Raw genomic sequence first — 17,479 nt, 5'->3', positions numbered from 1 at the left:
TTCAGAAGTTGTGCTAGTTTATTTCGTGCACCTCAGTTCAGGTCCTTATCTGGTTGGGGTGCTGCAGCATGACATTTGTCAAATATTCTATGTTGGGGGAAACAGCAATGAACCGTCATGCTTATTTCTCATCATGATGCTGATTTTTTTAAAGAAAAGACTTTCTGGGTCCAAGTTCATTGAATTAGTGGGCACACAGTGTGTCATTTCATCATTCAACAAAACTTCTTTGACAGCTGCACCGTTGCCGACCGAACAGAAATATACAGAGGGCAGTTCCAAAATGAAGCAGACACCCACATGTGGCCCTAAAACGGAGAAGGAAGTACTCTTGCAATTTTATTTTCTAGAGATCTTTGCCTGTCAAATTGTAGGTAGTCTGTGGACCAGAAGCATCCGCATCTCCGGGGAGCTTGTTAGTGCAGAATCTCGGATCCTTCTACAGACCTGCTGAGTTGGAATATGCATTTTATCAAAACTCTATGAATATTCATATACAAGATTAATATTTGAGAAGCACAGATATAGAACATTCAGGCTCTAACTAGTCTTCTGTGTTCTGTTTTGCTCTCTCTGACAAATAGCATTATATTACTCAGGCATCTTCATAAAAAATAATCTCAAATCTCAGGGGCTTAAAAAAGAAGCTTATTTTTCAGCTCTTAGTTGGTTGGAGATGGAGATGTGGGCAACCTTCTCCATGTAGGCATTTCAGGGCCAGTCATTCCATCCAGGCTTTTTGACCCCCAGGGACCTCACAGGTCTTCACGGGACCCCCAATTCTAAGCTCTCAATGAAGAAAGGGCTAGAACATGGAGTGATATGCAGGACCTTTCATGGATCAGCAACTGAGAAGAGCACATCACTTGTACCTGCATCTCACTGGTCATAACTCAGTCACATGGCTGAGAAAAGACTTTCTGGGTCCAAGTTCATTGAACTAGTGGGCACACAATATGTCATTTCATCATTCAACAAATCTTCTAGTAGCTGGCCACACCTAGCTACAAGAGAGGCTGAGAAATGTCACCGTGTTGCAGAGAGGCACAAGGAGATGGTTATGGTAAACTTTTAGTCAGTCTCTGTCAGAATCCAACCAAAGCCTTATGGCTTTCTGAACTACTTCGGGCTGGGGAATGTCTTCCTTTCCATTCTTACAGCATTTATTATTCAGTCTTTTCATTTACATATTCCACCAATATCCTTGTATGTTATCTATTCAGAGAGGTAAGTCTTATCTCCTACTAGAATTTACAAGCACATGTGAGTCGATGATCACATCATTCAGTTTTTTAAAAACTCTGCAGAGCCAAGATTACTCTCATGCATGCAATAAGTTACTGAATTTATCAGGTTAGTGAATACTTGCGGGGCAATATAGTGGTTCTCCTTGTATCCATATACAATAGAATGTTTTATGACTTCTTTCAATGTCTGGGTCTTGTAATTAATTCCCAAATTTCATTAGGAACTGCCCTTCTAATTGCTCGTTACCCTTTGTGTATACATCATCAGTTTTCTTGTCTTAACTCCTCCTACTAGCAGTATATTGGGAGGGGCATAACATGGACGACTGAGTACCACATTATGCTCATGCCATGGGAGAAAAGACAGAAGTCCCCAAACAAGGAAATAATTCACCTGAAATCCCATAACTGGTAGACATAGGGGAGGCAAAGTCTGAGCTGAAGTCAGTCTACGGCTTCCAATCCAGGATTTCGTTAACTCTTCCCCCAAGTTTCTTCCACAGATAGCGGAGTTCTCCTTGGATGCTTCCAAGTATAATTGACCATTGACAACAGTACAAAAAGAATCAAGTATAATGTGTAGATGGCTCTTTTTCATTTTTCAGTACTCGTTTCTCAGCGTTGCCACAGGGAATGCAGGCATACTGTTGTCAGAACTTTGCATTTTTCAAAGAGCTTGAAATTTTTGAACAAAATAAGTTTTAGGGATGAATCTAACCTAGAGTAGCTAGCCCATTTGTAAGCTCAAATATTAGGACATTTGGTATTCCTACAGTTTGATGCAGGGGTTCCTGGAACCAATCTCTAGTGAACACCAAGTGACAACTACATACTTTTTCTTAGAAATTAAAAATGTTAATGAGTGTACACCTACATATGCACAATTTCCTCTGATTTTGCAAGGATCCCAGTAGGCACCTTGACTCTGGACATTTCCTTTTCTGCTAAGCAAATATTCTAACATTATTTGTTTGTTGTATATTCTCTCTTTCCTTTGTTATGTTTTCCCAGGACTTCAATTTTACATGTTTTAAATCTCATAGATGAATCCTTCATTACTATCTTAACTTTTTCTCATTTTATTTTGTCCCTTTGTCTTTATGTTCTTGGAGGATTTCTGGAGTGGATATTGTGAATCATGTGTTTAGTTTGCAGAATCATTCACATCTGTTCATGGCCCACAAAGCGTTTTAAATTTTGCTAGTCATGTCCTTCCAGAGCCACATCTTGTCTTTTTTTTAAGTATGCAACTTTCTCTTGAAATTCATTTAGAAAAAGAATCAGAAATATTTTTCTAATATTTTTCACTTCTTAGAATTTTTCTCAAAGGAAAATATTTACCCTGATGGGTCAAAATGGTCACCTCCTTGTGACCTGTTGATTGTTTTCTCTGTGCCTGTTGACTCCCTCTCAGCCTCTACGAAGCCAAAGTAACCACAGTCTTACTCCTAGAAAAGAGGAAAATTTTACACTGGATAATTTCCTTTTTTGTTTAGGTAGTTTTGAGGATGAAGTCACTGGAAAATAATTTCATGTCAAGAGTATTTTGTGATGTACTCAATGATTTTTGCTGTTTAATGTTTCTTCATTGCACTTCCCCTTTTTATCTCTTAAATAGCTGGGGGCTTGCCTGCCACATTGTTGAAGCCATGGAAAGTATGAGAAGAGCATTGACTCTTGGTGTTGGAGCCATCAGAATCAGAAAAACCCAGGATCTTTCTTTAATGCTTCCAGCGAGGTGTCTGGTTGTCCATCTGTGTGGCACTTGACCAGTGACGCAGGACAGTCTGCTGGGAGCCAATGACTGCTCGGTGCTTGGTGTATTTCTCTGTGTGCATGTGTGTGCTAGTGAAGGGAGGGGGAGAGAGTAAGAGTGAGAGGGAGAACCTGTAATAGGCCAGAGAAGAGGAAAAATGTATTGTCTGAATCTGGGCATTTAAAAAAGTAATTGACTTTATTTTTTATTGCATTTTTTTAGGTTTACATACAAATAAGCAGGAAGTTCAGAGTTCCCATGCACTCCCTTGCTCTCCTTCCCCTCCCCCTATTGTCAACATTTTGGATTAATGTGGTACTTTTGTTATAATAGAGGAGCCAGTATCAATTTATCATTATTAACTAAGGTCCACAATTTATATTCGTGTTTACCCTTTGTATTGTACGTTTTCTGAGTTTGGCAGGTGCCTAAGGTCATGTATCCACCATTACATAATCACACAGAACATTGTGTTTGAATAGTTAAGTTCACTGTCTTGAGCATCACACAGCCACCAGTGGGTTTGGAAATAACATCATTTTCATTTTTAGGGGCCAGAATTATTGTGTGCCCTCCAAAAACCACAACCTTGATCTTCTTTGGGGACAACTTAGGTAGCAAAATAGTAGTAACCTGTGTTGGCTGCACCCAGATTCAACATAGTTGGAAGGAAATATTACCTTTAGCAACATTAGGATGAAATTTCCAAAGTCAATTATAGAGTAGAGGTTTCTCTTTCATTAAAGTCACTGTGGTCAAAAAGAAAACATAAATAATACTCACCATTTCCCTTTTCATTGGCCCTGCTATTTGAGTGTGGGAATATCTTTATAGGACAGAGAGTCTCTTGTTTATAGGGAGAAGGAAGGCAGCTGGCTCTACAATAAGGCATTTGGTTGTAGGATGAGTGTCTGGATTGCGCTGGCGTATGGACTGTGCTGGAGTGAAGTTAGCTGGGACCCATACCCTTTGCTAACACACACGCAATTCCTTACTGCTATTTTCACCTTACTGCACAAATGCCCCCTAAAGCTCAGATTTTTTCCCTCATACATTTTAGAAAACATCTCCATCTGCCTTTTAACCTCTTTTCTCTTTTTCTTGCATTGACTGACTCTGTATTATTTTTCTGTTGCTCTGTAAATCATGACCACATATACAGCCCTTAAAACTACGCTCATATTATCTCAAACTTCTGTAAGTTATAAATCTGAATAGGCTTGACTGGGGTTTCTTCTCAGTATCTCACACCCCAAGTCTTGCTTGGGCTAAGCTCCCACCTCGAGGCTCTGGAAAGGATCTACTTCCAGGTTCACTCAGGTCGGTAGAATCCCGTTCTCAGTGCCTGTGGGTCTGAGGCCTCTGTTTCCTTGCTGGCTGCCCCACCTCTTCAAGACCACCCACACTCCTTCCCCTACATTCCCTCCCTCTAACGTAAAAGTCTGATTATTTGGAATCATGTAACCAAAAATCCACCCAGTGTATTTGGAAGCTGTCATGTTAATTTGGCTTATCAACTTTACAGAAGAAAAGTAACCCTCACCACCCCCCTGATACAGGTGTTCCCCTGCTGTTTCTCTGGCCCCCTGCACTGGTCCTGCGCACAGTGTCCGTGTATCTCCAAGCATCTCCATGAAGAGTCCTTGAGAGTAGATATGCTGTCTCCTCCCCCTTTGGCTTCCTATTGCTGAGGACAATATCTTGCGCAGAGTGGGAACCCAAGAAATGCTTGTTTAATGTTGCTGAGTGTCTGCATCATTTAGTGAGATGAGGTACTTTTTGAGAGTCCTTGATCAAAGGACTCTTTGAGCTGACCAAAATCTTCTGCCAACTCTTTGGCCCATAGCATGCAATAAAAAGCACAAAATTCAGATGTGCTCCGAGAAAGCCCGGGGCACGTGCCAAAGCCAAGTGTCTATGCTCCGAGGAGCTTTACTTCTTCAGCCGGGAACCAGAAGCCACGGGATGCTTTCCAGATGTAACTGCTATGTTTCGTTTCTGGAGTATTTCTAGTGCTTAATGACAAATAACACTTTAATTGGACCCCTACAAGGCAGGAGACTTACATTAAGTGCAAAGCACAGCAGACACAGAGGAGAGACAGAGGACGGAGGCTGCCTTCATTGTGGGTGTGCGGTTCAGCCCCAACGATGCTCCGAGTGAATCTTAAACAGTCTAGCAAGGCGACATCCCCCCAGCTCCTCTGCGAAGTCGGTGAACGTGGTCATCTGTGCGTGACAGAAGCCTGCCCGGCTGCTCCTCGGCAGTGCAGTCTGACTTGGGGACTTGTTTTTGTTATGAGGCTCACTGGACTCTCCAGAAGGCATGACAGAGAAAAGTCTGGTGCTGGTTTCCAACAAATAACTCTTTAGATGTCAGTCTCTGCTCTATTTGGGTCTTGATATGTGTGCGTGGAGTGTAGTGTGGGGTTTATTTGGAAGAATGAACTATGACCTGCTCCTTGTGCCCTCTCACCTCTTTCCCTCTCCCTCCAGCAATACTGTACAGCCCCAGGGCACTGAAGTGCTCAGCACTTGGCTTGCAGATGCCGAGGGCCTTGCCTTGGCTCTTTCTCACGGCCTGGGCCCCGTGGCAGGCTTTTATTCTTCACCCTCGCTGGAGCCCCTCCCCCCACAGGAGGCTCACACAGCCCTGCATCATACTAAATGCAGGTGTGGCCATTCGATTTCACACTTTGGCCAATGTAATGTAAGCAAAAGTGGGTATGATTGCCAGCACGGCCTCCAATCTGTGGGTCGCCATCCTCCTCCCCTCCACCTCAGCAATGATGGAACCCATGACTGGATGGATCTTCCCGGTATTTATTCCTCTAGTGACTGTGATGAGCAGAGGTTCATGGATGGCTATGATAAAGATGGAGTGAGTAACAAGTAAACTTTTCCATTGTAAGCCAAGGGATTTTTCTATTTGCTTGTTAGCATAACCCATCCCGTCCCAACTGCTACAAGTGTTGCCCCTCAATTCCAGCTCCAAGGTGGGTTCCTTTTACCTGCCAACAGCTCCATCAGCCCATGTGGATCTTTGCTTCCTGCCACATTGCTCTGCCACCCAATAACCATCAGAGGGGCAGAGTCAGGCCACAGGCGGATGCTCCGTCAGATCCACACCTGCTCGGTCTGTCCTCTCCTCCCATTCACTGTGCTCAGGCTCTTATCTCTGAACAGCTGCTCTAGCCTGTCAAACTGACATGGACTGAAAGGACGCCGAGGATGGGAAAGCTGACTATGGAAGGCTTCAGTTCTTCCACTTTCCTTTCACGTCCTGCATCTCATTCTTTCTGCTTGTTGCTCAAGCTTATCACTCACACGTACTTCCCCACAGAACTGTGGCTGGGCTGGGGTGGGGCAGGGTTTGGGTCCTGGTGCTGACAGACGGAGCCTGCACTGTTCTGTTGGGCCACGTGTCTCCCCTCCAGCTATGTTCCTCATGGCGAACAAGGGAAATATCCATTGTGTCTGCCTCTGGAGTTGTATGTGTGTCTGCCTTCCCAAGCCAGGGTCACACTGCATCTCCATAGGTGGCCTCAGACCTGCTCCCAGGTCCCAGCACTTCGGCTGGGGACATCTGAGCAGTTGCCACCAGCCCTACTTGTTAGGTGTGGCGTTGTCTCCCTTGCCTATCCTGGTGCCTCTGCGGGTTTCTGCCCTGCCCTGAGCTCCTCTTCTGGCTTTTACCCAGGACCCAGGTTCCTTGTAAGATAGAGCATGCTTTCCCTTTGCCGTCCCAGGGGTTACAACCAGCACCCAGAGCTGAGCATTTTCACCTGAGTACTGACACTTCCTCATGTTGATTGATTAACTTTTACAAAAAACAGGGGCCATCTTGAACAAAAAGGGGGTTTACTTTGAGGCTAAACAAATCTTGAAACTGGAAAGGGAAGGTTTTAGAAACCAAGACAGCTCTCTGAGGGGCCAGGTACCGTCTTAGCCTCAGCCCCACAGTTTCCGATAGGCTCTCTGTTTCATCCACCTGCTGCGCTGCACCAAACTGCCCCCAAACACATTGGCTTGAGACAGCAAGAACAGCTCACTGCTCTTGATTTTCTGGGTTGACCAAACACATCCTCAGTTTCAAGTAGTGTCACCTAATGTCCTTCGATGGCTGGAAGGTCCAAAGTGTCCTCCCTCCAATGGACGGCAGTTAGTGCTAGCTGCCGGCTAAATGCTCAGCTGGGACTAATGGTGGGCTGTGGTCTTGTTTTCTCTCATCCTGAATGGCCGTCCCCATTTTGGTTTCATGGGGACACTTTACTAGCTGGCACCTGACTAGGGAGACCTCTGGGACTCTACCCACACCCATCACAGCATGAGTGTTCCAAGAGGGACAAGGAGGCAAGATTTCTGTTTTCACTGCCTCCTGTTTTGTCCTGTTCTACATTTTACCTCTGCTGGGTCAGTTATGGTGGTGTCAAAGGATATCAATGAGCCTGGAAAGTCTTACTGGAAAGAAAATTCCTTCACATTGATAATAAATTGGTCTGCTTAGTCGATACTGGTATCGTTTAGAAGAAAAATGCAAGGATGAGGTGGAGTGACAATCTCTATTTACACCTGTCTTTGAGAAAATGGGTTGTATAAGGGAGCTCCAGGCAAGGAATAAGAAAAATTTCTGGTCTCTGAAGGTCGAAAAGTATCTGCATCTCAAAGATGTTACTACTCAGAGATGTGTAGGTATTAGGAGAGGTATTTAGGAAATATTAAGAATGTTACAGACATTGATATACCTTTTTTTTGTAACAGTGCTAACGTCATAAGACCTTATATTTGTAACATAAATGGGAGGTGGCTTTGTTTTCTGGTTAATACTTATCAAATCATTTTTAGATGAAGAAATATGTTCCAATTTTGCGAGCCTAATGACAATCAACAAAAGAATACTAAATTCTGACTGTGACCTGTACTAGGCTTGGCATGCATATAAATCATACTTCCTGGCTACAGTGGTGATAGATTCATTTAATAGACTAATAATTTCACTTAATAACAAAATAACTATTGCTTTTGATGTATTACCTCTCTGTTGAAGAGTTATCTGACCCTCCCAGGCAAAGTTATTTCTTCCTTCCTTCCTTCCTTCCTTCCTTCCTTCCTTCCTTCCTTCCTTCCTTTTCTCATTGTGCACTGGATATACCACTGTTAAGAGGCTTCTCAAATCTTTTCAGTCAATAAAATATTTATTCGGTCCTTATTAGATGTCAAGTTCTGCACTAAAGTGCATTAGCAGTGCCTTAATTCATAGTCTCCATCCCTATTGCCCTACTTTAAGTCCTTATCAGCTCTGTTTTGTACTGTTGCACTCAAGAATACCGTCCTCGTTCCCAAGAAACTTATCGTCTGTGGGTGATTGTTGCAGACACTGGTGGTTAAAGACCAAGCAAGCGTTACTTCCATTTTTCTCTATTGGAAGAGACTTGAGTTTTGTTCTGATGGCTCCTTCTCCATCACATGACTCCGGTGAGATTTCAGTTAGTTTAAACCTCCCATGACAAACCTGATGATTGGTTTGTGGGGGTCATGTGATTCAATCCTGGCCAAGGAGCCATGGGGGAGGTTGGCATCAGAGTCTTCTAGGAAAGATTTCTTCATTGGTAAAGGGAGACACGGGAATGCAGGGCATTTTCATTGTTAGATTTGATGCCTGGAAATGCTGTATTCACTTTCTCCCCAGAGGAGCCAACAAGGCAGCAAAATGTGAGGAGAACCTGGGCTCTCGTTGCAATTTTTAAGTAATTTAAATATACCAAAATGGAGGTGTTCTACCAAAGATTACCTATTATATGCATAATAAATACCCTTTAATCTCACACCAGTTACTGGCTGAATGCTTACTTACTGAAGTGAGCTGATAAAGGGTAAGTTTTCTGAGACAATAAGGCAGAATGTGAGAAACACACACACAAGATGAAGAAGTGCTGTACGAATTCAGAAGAAGGAGGGAATACAATTCGCTGGGGTGAAGCAGGATAACTAGAGAGCCAGACTTACAACGTAAGGCACACGTGGGCAGCACACTTGGACCATAGAGACTTTGGGAGTGTGTCCCTGGTTTATAGAACATTTTAAAACAGATATCAATCAAATCAGAATCTTTCCTATAAAAGTCAATATTTATTTCTGCATGCACAACTTCAGTGCACAAGCAGCGGTGGAGGCTGGGTGGAGGCCTTGCAATCCTGTCAGAGGGGACCTGGGGTTTTCCTGAGATCTGCACCTTCAGGCATGTGCCCTGCCCGCTCCCTTGGCATTTGACTGCTCTCTCTATGAAGGGAGAAGCATTTGCTATAGAAAGGCTATTGTATTTGCTATTGGTGACATTGAGAGTAAAGTTTATCAGAATAATGGAGGCATAAACCAGGAGGTTTGGGGAAGAATTAAAAAAGTAGAATGTGTCCTTTCTCTCTCCTCTTTCTCCTTCTTCCTTCTCTCTCTCTCTCTCTCTCTCTCTCACTATGAAAGGAAACGGAGATGAATGAACTTATTTGTAGGCATTTGGCGGTTAGAAAAAGATTCATTTCTTGGGAGAGGAAACTTTAAACTTGTTTTCAAGTAGAAGGATAGAGTTCATTGTGTGTTGAGTGCAATGAGACTTTTTAATAACATGAATGATGTTCTTGGAGTTTGCCATAACACTTGGTCTACAGAATCCCTGAGGTACTATACATCCTAGAACTTTATTTCCCAAGCACTTTGGAGTATGAGGACACATTATGGGTTACAAAATCCTGTCGTTATATTTAATGTACTGTTGGATTTACCTACTAAGGTAGAGGACTGATTAAGATAAATACAGACAATGATCTCATCTTGGAAGGAATTCCTTTTGCAAAAGAACTTGACAAGATGATCCCCGTTTTATCTGAACAATAAAATACATCAATTTCTCAAAACTGTCATGTTTGGCCAGTTCATCTGGTGAGAGGATGGAAACAGGGAGACATCCATCAAGTTTATACTCCATAGTCCATTACTCCAATCAAATTGTGAAGAAGAGTCTGTGGAGAACACATTTAGATAGAAAAGTTATTTTCAAAACATCTGAAATAGAGAAAAAATTGCATTAGGTCAGTTCCAACACTACATGCATTGAGATGTCATGCCTGAGAATCTTCACTTGTCGTCATTATCTGTCACACTTTTTCCACTGGCCAGCAGTACTGTATGGGAATTAATAATGTGGTCTTAGAAAATAACAGTGGTGTAATTAAAACATTAGTTTAAGGTTCATGATGTTAAAATGGAAATGCTAGTTGTGTGCTTAAAAAAATAAACAAAAATGATCTACACTGAATTGCCCCCCTTTGCTTCTTTCTGCTTGTTCTTCAGGTAACAGGTTGAATGAAGAGTTAGAATTGCTGCAGATGGGAATGGCTGAAAAAACATTAAACAGGTTTGAACTGTTCGACACACGAAATCCAGCCAGAATATGGAGATGGGAGGTGAATGTATGTGTGGAGGAACACAGCCGGCTAGCTTTAGCCCTCTTAAATAACACTGCAGATTTTGTTGAACATTTTGTTTGGGATACCAATCGGGCTATAAATATCTAGAGGAATCAAAAGCCGTTTCCTCAAAATTGACACCTAAGAGTGAAACCAAAGGAAAGATAGTCAATGCACGATGAAGTTCCCCTGAATGCCTGGTAAGACTCCTCCTGAGAGAAAGAATTTTTAAATTATTGTTACTGTTATTGATAAGAAGACTCAAGAATTGGAAAATTTTAGCTTAAGGTAAAAAGTTATAAGCCTAGCAAGTAATGTGTATGTTAAAGCTTTTGTTTCAGAAACTGTAGATAAGGCCCATCCTGGCTGCCGGGAAAACAGCCGACCTCCTGGGACACTGCTAGAGATCACTGCCTGGGGACAAGTGGAGGCATCTGGGCCTTTGTGTTCCAGGGAGAGAAAGGCAACCACTGCCCTGGGGAACAGCTAACTGCCCAGGACAGGAATGTTGCAGCTTCTTTCGCCTAACCCCCCTGAATCTCAAAGCCCTCACTGCACCTTGTTATTTCCTGCTGTAAAAACTTTGGCCTGGAAAGAAAAGACAAGATGGTCTGTTAGGGTATGAACCCACCATCTTCTCAGATCGCCTGCCGTCTGAATAAAGCGCCCATAAAGACTCAATCGCTGTTTCTGCTTATTGGGTTTGGTAGTGACAGGCAGCCCAAATGCCGGTGTGTTTTCTGGTTTCATTGTTGGTAGTGAAATAATACATCATTTTTCTAACAAGATTTTACAAGCAGATTAGAAGGCCAGTCCTGGCTTTGATGGAGTGCAGTGGCTGTCCAAAACAGCAGTACTAAGAGTATATTTGAGAGGTACGTTGGGGTCCAGAGTGTGGCAACAGATTGGCTGGGTTTATCTCCTAATTCCATCCCTTATTAAATGTGTGACCATGAGTAATTTCATGTAACTTTCTGGCGACTCGGTGTTCTCATTGGTGAGATGGGGCTCTTGGTCGTACTGCATGGGTTGCCTGGAGGGACAGATGTGACGATGCATGTGAAGGCCTCAGCACTACGCACGCCCTTTTCGTGTGTTCAGCACTCAACACGCAGGAAGTTCCCAGTAAATATTAGATACTTTTGTATAGGTGTTTTATATTTTATATTCGCAGGGTTTGACTGACTTATGTGCTTTGAGACTATCAGAAAATCTGCAAAAACATTGACCTCCATAAAGATAATTTTACATAAGAGGGGCTTAATAATTATCTGTTAGATAAATATATAAATATATAGTTTAATGAATCTTAGTTATCTGGCCTAGTGTATTGATATAAGAAAAGTAAGTAAATTCATATGAAAGGTATTTATATACTAGAATGCCATTTTAATGTAAAAATAGAATAACATTGGAATGTTATTTTATAATCAGGAACATCATTAAATTCCTTTGTACTTACATTTCACCAAAAAATCTACACACTCAGGACATTTTTTATTCAGTGAAGGATAGTCATTAAGAGTGTGTGCTCGAGTATGGGATAGTTGACACCATGTAAATTTGTAACCACTAAGGATTTCCTTATCTGTAAAATGGGTATACTGATAAGACTTACCTCGTAGGTTTGTGGACAGGATTAAATGTAATAATCCACGTATATCATTAACACACTTCCAGATATTCAATACATAACAAGACCATGATACATATTATTATCATTGTTTATTATAATTGTCACTGTCAATATGGTCATAGACAATGCATGCTTTGTGTGTCTATAACAATTCTCACATGAGTCCTGCCACCTGTTGTGAGTTCCCAGTCCCTAGGCTGGGAAATCGTCCTGTAGAATGATCCAGGAGAAGTGTGGTTTGGGTTTGAGACACAGGTCTCCTTTCACTTGCCAGTGACAAGACCTCACTTGTCTGGAAGGTTTACCAATAACTTATATTTGGCTACCAAGCCATCCCAACATTTAATGACTTAAAAGAACAGATTCTTTCTCATCCTCTATGGGTTACTTTATTAGTTCTTCTGGTTTGGGCCAGCTTGGCTGGAGTCAGTGGTCTAGGACAGCCTCATACATACTTGTCCGTCTGTCTGTGGCCTCAGGTGGGAAAGGTGGTCGTGTGGAATGGCTGAGACTTCTCCCTACGTGGTTTCCACGGCTCCACGGGAACAGCCCACGCTTGTTCATACAGTGGTGCCAGGGGTCCCAGCAAGAAGGGAAAAGGCCAAATGTGGTGCAAGAACTTTTACAGCTTCTACTTGCTTCACATTTACTAATGTCCTGCTGGTTAAGGCGAATGCCAAGGCCAAGTCCAGATTCCAGGGGCGTAGAGACAGACTCTGTTTCTGGATAGGAGAAGCTTCAAAGTCACGTTGAAAGGAGCATACAAAAAGGATTAGAAAAATTCTGTGAAAATTTTGCACTTTATTATAAGAAGAAATTTAATTTTTAAGGTCGTAATTTTCTAAGCTTGTTCTCTTTCATGGAGGCTGAGCCTCAGACACTTTGCTTATTTTTTGTTGGTTTCAAAGAACATTTGGAATCTCTTTTGAAATGGGCATTCAACTCCATTCCCATTTGGAACTGCTAAGTTCCTCATTATCATCCCCATTTTTGAAAAATGGGTTCTGCGCGTGGTGAAATACAGTGCTTATTTTTTTCATACATACGCAAGTAAATTTTAGACACCAGCAAAAGAACTGGCAATGTATTGGTTATATTCTATTTTGTGTCTTAGTTTATACTTGTCAATATTTCCTTCTGCTGTACAGATGCACACGTGTCGTCTCACATTTGTCAGCCGCCTCTCCGCAGTTGGCCCTCCAGCCCTGCGGCGGATTGCGTCATGACACCGGACCTTCGCCTCCCTGTGCATTCCTACTCCTGCCATGACCCATGGTGAGCAAAGTATATTGCTCTACTCTTCGACTCTGGACTTGGCCATATGGTTTGCTTTGGCTCAGGGCATGGGGTTGGAAGTGACGGCGCGTCAGGCTGAGACCAGAAACTAGGCTTTAAGAGGTGTAAGGATTTGTTCTCTTGAGCTTCCCCCGTTGCTATAAGAACATGTCTGGCAGCCTGCTGGTCCTTCATAAATGAGACGCATGTGGAGCAAAGCCCTTCTGGGTAACCCGCAGACCTGCGAGCAGAAGGAAAGCTTCTCCAGCCCCAAAAGCCTGCAGTAAGGGCACCTGGCCAAGCTTGGCTTTAAACAGACTAATGCTTAGCTCACCGTGAGTCTTATTAAATGAGTGCTATTTTAAACCAAGGTGCTTTCGGGGGTTTTGTTATGCAGCAATTGCAAAGTGGCACAAGCCCCTGGAGGATAAATCATCACCCATGGCGGAATGATGGATACATAGTAGGAACACGAGAAACATTTAGGTTTTTGGTTCAAGTTTGCATATTGCATTAGCTTTCTGTTGCTGTTGTAAAAAATCCCGCAAATGTAGTGGCTGAAAACAAATGAATTATCCTACAGCTTTCTAGGTTTTACGTTTGGCACATTTACCACTGAGCGAGAAGCAAGGTGTCCGCTGGGCTGCCATGCTTTCTGAAGTGCCAGGGCAGAATCCAGTCCTTGCTTCTCTCACTGCCAGAGGCCACCCTGCATTCCTTGGCTTATCAACCCCTTTATTCATCTTTGTTATGGACTTAATTGTATTCCCTTCAAATTCACATGCTGGAATCCCAACCCCAGTATCTTGAATGCGACCACATTTGCAGATGAAGTCTTTAAAGAGGAAGTTACGTGACAGTGAGCTCCTTGGTGGGGGGGGGGGGCACCTAATCCAATATGACTGCTGTCCTTATAACCGGAAGAGACCCCAAGGGGGTGGGTGAGCCTGGAAAAGACCATATAAGGCCACAGAAAGGAGGTGGCCATCAGCAAGCCAAGAAGAGAGAAACCAAACCTGCTGGCACCTTGAACTCGGACTTGCAGCCTCCAGAACCTGAGAAAATACGTTTGTGCTGTTTAAATCACCCAGCCTTTGGTATTTTGTTAAGGAGGCCCTAGCAAGCTAAAACATCCCCAAGGCCAGCCAGGTATCACCTCTCTGGTCGGTTTTCCTTCCTCATGTTTCTCTCCAGCCAGGAAAGGTCTTCAGCCTTCAAGGATCATAAAATTAGATTGCCCCCTCCCCATAATCCAGGATAATCTTTCCATCTGCAGGTATTTAATCCCAATACAAAATTCCTTTGTTATATAAAGTAACATATTCCCAGGCCCCAGGGATTAATGAAAACTTCAACATCCTTGGGGGTGGAGGGGCATTATTCTACTAACCAGAGACAGAGAAGAGAAAGCAGGTTTTTCTTTTTAATTTCTTTTTTATTTTCAAGTTACAGAGGGCGTTCAATATTATATGAGTGTCCAGTGCACAGCCTGGGGGTGGATATTTGCTTTACTTAGGAGGTGATCTCTCAGGTAAGTCCAGCACTCGAGCGGCACCAAACGTGATTATAATGAGCTTATCGACCATATTCCCTGTGCTGCACTTGACTTCCCCTCAGTTTTCTCGCCTTCACCCTCCTGCCCTCTGGCAACTGTTAAAATGCCCCCTGTACCTGTGCGCTTGTTTCTGTTCTGCTTGGCCACTGATGTTGCTTTGTAGAGTCCACCTATAAGTGCAATCATATAAGATTTCCGGTTCCCTGCCTGACTTGTTTCACTTAACATGAAAAGGTTGTCTTGAAATTATATGAATTCATAGTCTAACCAACAATGACTTTTTTTAGAAATAAAGTATACATTTTGTTGTTTTGAGAGCCTTTTGCCATGAGAACAATCATTGAGTAGAGGCCTTTTTTTTTATTCCTTGCATTTTTTATTTCGTAATTCTAGGGTCCAAATTTTAATGAAGACTTGCCTTGTTCTTTGTTTTCTAGCCATAGGAAGAAAGATGTACCCAATCCATGTGTTTTGCCATGAAAGAGCTTCCTACACTAGCTCACTGCTTAGCATTTAGCCTGTTTTTACAACAGTCCCTCTAGCTCTTTCTAGCCAGCGAATCCTGCCTCTCCACTGAGGAATTATTAACAGAAGCTGTCAGCTGCAAGAGTCTTTGCTCGAATCCATACGTGAATGCCACACCGAAACCCCTCGGAATCTTTTCCTCTGGAAAGCCTCACGCTGCCAGCCGAACGTCAGGGAATGAATAGCGTGGCGTGCTTGCTTTTTCATGATCTGAGTCTCAGAAGCTCTATTAAAAGCCTATTAAGTATTTTATCAGCTTCTGTTGGAGCTGCGGAAGATAACTTCATGTTGCAATTCATTTTCCACACATGCCAATTATAATATCAGAAGTGTGCTGAGCTGAATTTTCCTATTTGTGTTTGATAGCCAGGGCCAGCTGGTGAACATTTTCCACTGTGAAGTGTGGCAGGAGCACCTTTCAAATTAGCTATTGAAACACACGCTAAACACACAATGCTGGAAAGAGGCTAAAGCGCCACACAGGAAACCCATTTTTGACAGACTTACAATTGAATATTAAATCATCAAACAACTCCACCTATGGTGGGGCACCAGGGTTGTATCGATTGGATCACAATTCCTCTCCCTCTGGCCAAACGCTAACTTGCCTATCCTTACGATAAACCTCTTGCTGTTCAGTACGTTAATGCTTAGCTTTTGTATTCTGGAATCATTCCCCAAACACAAAGTCACAGTTGATTTTCAAGCGAACAACACAGCTCTGAATCCATTGTGACTTTTTCTGCTGTTTCTTGTAGGACTTTAGCTGCTGAGCCTCCCAAAGAATCACTCAGGAGTTCTGCTTTTCAAGGTTGTAAGACTTCATGGTTCATTCCCAATGGAGTCGGCACAGCGCAAAGCTTTATGGCGGGAGCTGAATGCAGTCTCCTGTGTGGCATCTTGCAGTTTGTGATCTGAGGTGAGTGAGTCAGAGACTGGCGGTCCCCGGAGGCTCTCCTGAGTGGAGCTCAGCTTATGCAGACGGAGAGGCATGAGGACTCAAAGTGTCATGGGTTTCATGCCATAAAAATTTGAATTTACATTCTGTTAGTTGAGCTGTCAGGTTCCTAAAATGGAGAAAGATCTTTGCAGTAACTCCATGAGACTTCTCTCCGTGGGATCGGATTTTTTCGCAAATAGAGAGAAAACAACAGTGACAAAAGTTAAGCAAATATTTCTGTCATTCTAAATGGATGTCAAAAATGAGTAAGAGGTGGAGGAGGGTGGCCTTGAACACAAGTTCTACTGCTTCCGAACACCCTCACTGGAGCTGTTCTGCAGCTCACAGGTAGGGCAGGAAAGGGAAAAGTTTCCTTTTCCCTCCTGACGTTATGTCCAGGTCAGCAGACCCCCAGTGATCTACAGACTCATGAGGTGTATTCAGAAATGATGGTTTAAAAAATCTGTTTTGTGTGTTATGTTAGGGAGCCTTTTGTGGCAGTAGCTCATGGACACTGGACTGCTAGCATTTAACAAACATTCAGTAGATATTTACTACATAAATGAATGAACAAAACTGTTTCCAGGACATTTCTCTCATGTGCATACACAACATAATAACACACACACTGTAAATGTTTGCCTTCTGCAGGGGTCAGACCCCTCCCTGTTGTAGTTTCACGGCTCTCCTCTGAAAGCTGGTCTGGGTGAACTGGCTGATTGCAGAGTCCACAGACAATGAGGGGCAAATCTACCTCCCACCAGGACTCCTCCGTTTCATTGTCCCACTGCCTGGGACTTCAGTAATGATGTGAGGAATCTGCATATATTTTGTTGTTGACCAGCTTTCCAATACTAAGTTAAATAGGTAAACTTTTGCAAACAAGAGGTCAGCAATATTGATCCCATTCTCCCCACAAAAAAGAAACCCACAAAAAAATTTAATTTCCTAGGCAGCACTGTGATTCTCTAAGAAACACAATGTCTATTATAGGCAATTTAACAACTGTGCTGCAGGAAATGATCGGAAGAATTTTCTTCCGCATTAGTGCTATAATTGCACTTAAGGCGAATATAGGTTTAATTA

General features: G+C 42.8%; 1 long non-coding RNA gene across 1 annotated transcript in view; it reads right to left on the bottom strand.

The window, feature by feature from the left end:
* Positions 1-215: 215 nt before the first annotated feature.
* Positions 216-17,479, bottom strand: part of LOC118497682 — a 20,997-nt gene continuing 3,733 nt past the window's right edge. Inside the window, exons 2-3 of the long non-coding RNA XR_004900204.1 lie at positions 16,029-16,035; positions 216-227 (exon numbers count right to left, since the gene is read on the bottom strand). This is a non-coding gene — a long non-coding RNA (uncharacterized LOC118497682). The remainder of the gene's footprint in view (positions 228-16,028; positions 16,036-17,479) is intronic.

This window comes from Phyllostomus discolor, chromosome 1 (assembly GCF_004126475.2).
Source record: "Phyllostomus discolor isolate MPI-MPIP mPhyDis1 chromosome 1, mPhyDis1.pri.v3, whole genome shotgun sequence".
In the NCBI taxonomy this organism is placed as follows: domain Eukaryota; kingdom Metazoa; phylum Chordata; class Mammalia; order Chiroptera; family Phyllostomidae; genus Phyllostomus; species Phyllostomus discolor.
This window is presented reverse-complemented; position numbering and strand designations above follow the sequence as displayed.